This window comes from Cololabis saira, chromosome 15, assembly GCF_033807715.1.
Source record: "Cololabis saira isolate AMF1-May2022 chromosome 15, fColSai1.1, whole genome shotgun sequence".
Taxonomy (NCBI): Eukaryota; Metazoa; Chordata; class Actinopteri; order Beloniformes; family Belonidae; genus Cololabis; species Cololabis saira.
Window position 1 is genome coordinate 23,472,492 of NC_084601.1, and position 6,495 is coordinate 23,478,986.

Sequence of the window (6,495 nt, forward strand, 5' to 3'; positions counted from 1 at the left end):
GAAGTTTCTGCACAAACTGCAAGTCCAACTAAAAAAGACCAAAACCGAATACATTTTACGAGAAAGTCGACCAAAAGCTTCAGTTTTATGAGACTTTAAATCGGAATTTGTTTTATTTTGATTCAATACCTCCAGTGTATTTAATTTAAGTTTTATCATTTGTCCTGCTTTAAACAAAAGAAAATGAAACTATAGCCTATTCTTTGAAATGATTTTACAAATACTCTTTTTCTCAATTTCTGACTACAAAAAAAAAAAGATACATTAAAACCTGACAAACTATTTGCTTACTGACAGGTTCTTCAGGGGTCTGCTGGAACTTTAGTTATTTGAAACTTTTTTTTTGTGCATAAAATTTCAAAAGGATCTTTATCCATCATATTATAGCAGATGAGTCCATCAGCGTCGAAGAATCCGCACAATTCCTTCAGTAAAAGCTGCAGCACGTCTGGTCCAGTTCAGTATTCATGTTATCGTGGTTACTGCTGCTGGCGAGCTGAGGGAAGAGCCGAGTATAGGGAAACCTCTCTATGCAGATAAATCTGATCTCAATTACATTTTTCAATTTTATATATTTTATTTAGTAATGTGAAGATGAAATGTATTACGCATTTAATAATTTATGGTTTAAACAGAGAATGTAAGATTCGGGCTGGTTTTTCATTATTTCGGTGGGTTTTACGTTGCATTTGGGCTGGAACCTGTCAGATCTGGCAACCTCAACCTCGGCACTGGATTTCGTAATGACTCGTCTTTTTGGTCACAATAAACTTGCTCTCATCAACGGCGAAGTCCCTTTCGATTGAGAGCAAGGTGAGGTTTGATAGTCTGGCCTCATCCATGCAGCCCGGAGAGTTTTTAATCAACTTCAGCTGCTGAAACTCAGCATGACTTTAAGGCTTTGATGCGACAACTGGCTAAAAGTAAAGCCTTAATTATGGTTCCGCGTTAAATCGACGCATTACTACGGCGCACCCTACGCCGTAGGCTCTGCGTTGGTGTAACGCGGAACCATAAATCAGCCTTAAACAGACAACATGCGCGCACACAAACCCGTGCATGACAGGCAGACACACACGGGGAGAAGGGACTATTTCTTTCATTTCTATTTTTTAAACAACGTTATCCTTATGAACGCAAGTGTTATACAGTCCAACTTTCCTTATTTTATTCAGCACACTTTCTTTTTCCTCTTCGGCGTGGGCCCCCACGCAGCAGTGGGCCCGGCCCCGGGGCGGCCGCCCCCCCTGTCCCCCGGCTGCTCCGCTAGTGCTGAGGCCATAAGAAGGTCATTCGTGACTCGAACCAGTGCTGTCTCTGTGCTATGATTGTTTCAACATGCAGATATGAAAATTATTCCAGGGAGTTAAGCTCCTATGGTTGGAAACCCTCGTTCTCAAAGGAGCAACTCCATCTAAAGCTGAGTGCAGCAAATCTGCAGTGTTACTAACACGGATATCAACATCTGCAAAGGTATCCGACCACAGGGGGGCGCCACATCCCAGGACAAACTATCTGACAGGACACGGTCCTGATGGGGTCCCCAGAGGTTTTTGAGGAACAGTTCTGCAGCATGGAACAAACAGATCTGGAACCTTGGGACACGCCCACCTTATGTCAATCACAGTTAGCTACTTTATCCTGGCCTTCTTAGCTTCAGTGGTTCCCAAACTTTCCCTGCTGCCTCAAAAAGTATTATTCTAACAAGATTTATTGGGTTTATAGTATTATGATTTCATAGTAATTGCCTACATAGTGTTCGTGTTTTTACGATAATAATAGCTATATATGTGGCGTTTCCCCAGCAACACTGAAGCACCGTGCCACCCAGCTGTCACCAGTGTTTTCAGATATATTCAACTGGTCCATCTCTGAATGTCATGTGCTACCTTGACATCATCGTCCCAGTTCCAGAGGAGGACAGGATTATGTGCCTGAATGTTTACAGACCTGACGCCCTGACATCTGTGGTCATGAAGAGCCTTGAGAAACAGGGGCGCCTCCAAACAAGTGGCCAGATGGGGCCACTTAAATTCTTGGGGTGGATACCAAAACTAAAAGCCATCATTATAGGATTCTATTATACTGTTGTAGTATACAGGCTCAGAAATAATAAAGCAATGTGCAATATGCATTAGCACTTTACAAATCTGAGCATTAGAGCACTTTAAAGAAGCAATGGGGCGATGTGTAATCTGCATCAACACAGCAACAAACTCTTGCACTTAAGCACTTAATTACTGGTATCAATTGTAACATGTTTTATTCCTTAATGATTTTTATCTAGCTCAGTCGTGTCTTTTAATGTTGTGTTTTTGTTGGTATGGATGACATATCTTGTCTCCTTTGTCTGCTGGTGTCCGATTCTGTGTCTGGCATTAATTTGCCACGGGGACGAATAGTGGAAATTAGCCTCCAGCTACAACCATACATATTTACACTCGTGTTTATTAATATGTACAGTCCCTGTCAACAAATAAAAGTGAATTGAATTGAAAATACTTAAAGAAACGCCTACTGATATGCATTTGGCCCAAATGATTTGGGATAAAAGACATACAAAGACATAACTGACGATAGAATCTATGTGACCGGTTCTCCATGTACACCAATGACTGCCTATTATACTAGTTTTTTCCATTTTTATTTGTCATTGTTATTTTATTGGTCTTTGGTGCTGTTTACAGGACGAGGAATACGTGGTCAGAATTCGTGTGTATTTTATTTGAATATGTCTCAAAACTTCAGAAAATATAAAATGCGCATATTTAAGTCGTGGAGTGAGAGACAGACCTGTAGATTTTTTTTAGACAAATTGTTCACATAATAAAACCTCCAATCATCCGTGAGACGCGTCAGCGGTTCTAATGTTAAATAACAGAGTAACAAACCACAGGAACGGCATCATTATTGGCATTATGTTCAGTATAACAGATTTCTGTTTTTACCGTGTAACAATATTCAACATTCAACATTGATATCAACATATTTTTTTTAAATGCTTCAGTGCAAAATGTGTTTAAATAGATGACCAGGACTAGAGGAGCTGAAACCAGGACTAAAGGAGCTGAAACCAGGACTAGAGGATCTGAAACCAGGACTAGTAGAGCTGAAACCAGGACTAGAGGAGCTGAAACCAGGACTAGAGGAGCTGAAACCAGGACTAGAGGAACTGAAACCAGGACTAGAGGAACTGAAACCAGGACTAGAGGAACTGAAACCAGGACTAGAGGAGCTGAAACCAGGACTAGAGGAGCTGAAACCAGGACTAGAGGAGTTGAAACCAGGACTAGAGGAGCTGAAACCAGGACTATTAGGGCTGACACCAGGGGTGTTTCTCAATATGCAGATCCTATAGTCAGAGGAACCGCATGACCAGAACCTCCCCGGGTGGAAATGCAGAAGACTGAGGAAAGGAACTCCAAAAATCTAGATGTTGCTCTATTTTGAGTCTGAGAAATCTGAATTCTGGGGGAATTCCAGATTTTGGGCTTAAAGGAAGTCAAAAAAAGTTAGTGGTCAGTGCTTGAGGAGCTGGACGGGTCACCGCCACGTTATCCTCCATCAGAATGAGTGGGTGTGAGTCTCCCCGGAGTGAAATCTTAGCACTGAGCCAGATCCAAACACGAATTCTGCAGATGCAACATACTCCATCTTTTCGGGGGCGCAGGAGAAAAACTCCGGCCACCCCCTGGGATGGTGGGTGGACGCCAGGACCTCTGGGGCGGTGCAGGTAAAGGATGCACTCATAAACTCAGACCTGTCTTCAACAGAGAGCAGGGGGTTCTGGGAATCATACTGGGGGGGGGAGGGTAGGGGCGCTGGGAACGCAGGAAGTGAGGGGGTGATCTGGGGGTGATCTGGGAAAAGGCCTGTGAGAAACTCCAGCTGGCTCCGTCAGTCTGACCGTTGAGCTGATCTCCGGTTCATTTCCGTGGATCTCCTTTCTGCTGCTGCTGAAGCTGCTCTGTAAACACAGAGCAACCCTAAAATGCACGACAACATTTCTAAATGACTGCTGACAGTCTCCCTTGATGATGATCCAAAGTCTGATGAATAATCTAAAGTGGTTTATTTATTCACGTTGCAGTGATTAATACAGATAGAGTCACCAAACGGGTGTTCTGATGGAAGAAAAGGACTCATTCTGGTATCAAATAAAACACAAATATCAATAATATTCAAAATGTAAAAAAAAAAAACAACCTGAACATAACATAACCATTATAATGTATCTATGTTTTTAAGTTTAAGTTTAGCATCACTATTCATCGTTTTAAAGGCAAGGTAAGTGATTTCTAGATGAAGAAACGCATCCTATCTCTACGGAAGAGTATTAGGGCCAGGCAGGAGAAAAATAAAAATAATATTTTAGAGGAGGAAGATTTTTTCTTTCATTATGCACTTCGAGAAAAAAGTCGAAATGTCGAGAAAAAAGTTGAAATGTTGAGAAAAAAGTCAAAATTTGATGACAATATTGATTTGAAACACATATCACACATATGCTACTATGCATAACTTCAGAAACGTACCCTTAACGTTCCACTCCAAGGATGTAAGTTAGTTAGTTAGTTACGGCTGCTGCTGCATAGCTGTCAGTCGCTCTGCTAACTGGATTTGATGGGCCAGAGGAGACATTTCCACTTTATTCAAGAAATTGTATTTCAACTTTATTCTCTAAATTTCGGCTTTATTCACAAAATTTTGACTTTATTCTTGAAATTGTATTTCAACATTAAAGGTATAGTCTGTAATCGTATTCAAAAACATTTATTGTTATACTGGGTGAAATGGTCCTTCCATCCTGAGAGTAGCCAGTGAATAATGTGTTTAGAAAAAGAAAAGAAAAAAATCTGACCTCTCTGACATCTGTAATCCTGTAAAAACTCTGACCAATCTGTTTTTTGCGCACCGAATGGCACGTATTGGTCAGAGGACCAGAGGATTGGCAGGGGGGAAAGAACCAATCAGATGCCTTCATTTTAAACCCCCCCCCACGCCCCCCTCTGTCCCATGTGCGCACTCTGCTTCCAGCCCCCATGTCCACTTCCCACGGGTCCTCCTCGGCTCAGAGTGTCCCAGTGTAACCCCCCCCGCTCCTCCAGACCGACTGGCAACCGCGGCCTGACATCGGAGGGCCCCCGCCGCTCCCGGCTTCACCGCCGGCTCGCGGTCGGGCAGTCACGTCGAATGTAACGGCTTGCCCTGCTAAAAAGGCTAAAGCCAAAGTGCGATTCTGCGGCGCAGGTTGTCCGCTACTGGGGGTCTGCCCCCAGTATGGGGGTCCGTGGAGATGGAGGCGTCTCCATCCCGGCGAGGGCGGAGAGCGCCGGTGCGGGTGGCGGTGCGCTGCGCTGCTGTGCAGGCTCTGGAGCCACGGCTTACCCTATGCCGTAGGCTCTGCGTTGGTGTAACGCGGAACCATAAATCAGCCTTCAGTGTGTGCTCTGTCTGCTGTTCTGAACTTCTCTGTTTCTCATTTTGCTGGGACGTCGGGTCCCTCCGCCGAGACACTACTTTTGCGGTATGCGTTCATTGTTGTGTCTAAAAATGATGCGCAGTGCCCACCCAATTAGAAACGGTACAGATATTTTGTGATATTTTTTTATATTTATAAAAAAATTAAATTATAAAAAAATAAAGGATCCCCATAACTTTGATTGGGTGGGCAGGATGCACGTTTGGGTGGGCACAGCCCACCCCTGCCCCCCCCTAAAACCGGCCTCGCTTACAGGTGAATGAGACATGGGGTAGTTTTGTTGAAAATGTGCTGTCTAAAATGTCCTGGAAAACTCGACTCCTGCAAATGCGCGTTCCCCAAAGTTTGTGGGGGCGTGGCTTTGGATGGAGCGCTGACGGGAGGGGGAGGAGGGGGCGGGGCTTAGAGGAGGTGCCACTTTCAAATCTTGCTAGGTCTCCATCATAGACTATACCTTTAATCTCAACATTTCGACTTTTTTCTTGAAGTGCACAATAAAAAAATATCTTCTCCTTTCAAATATTCTTTCTCCTGCATGGCCCTAATACTCTTCCGTACCTCTCCCAACGACCCAAAATAGAAGGAAAATGATGTGAGCAATGCTAAGTACCCCTTAATGCTTATACAACATTTAAGAGTACACCATAAGCCCTTTGTGAGCTGACAGCAGATGTGCAGACCTCGATAAATGCTGGTTAAGGGCATTCAGATGTTTATTAACACAATTCCAAAAGGGAAAGACGTCAGCAATGATGTTAGAACCGTGTTTTCCAACCCTATTCCTCAGGACACACTACCCTGCATGTCTTAGATGTTTCCCTGCTCAAACACACCTGATTGGATCCCCATCAGCTTGTCATTGACGTATACTCAAGTTTGCAAACTTGATTTGAGGCAGGTGTTTGATGATGGATTTGATCTGAAACATGCAGGACAGCGTGCCCCGAGGACGAGGGTTGGGAAGAGAACCAGCTGCTGCTGCACATCAGTCTGGAAGTGGTTATAAAACTTCTCAA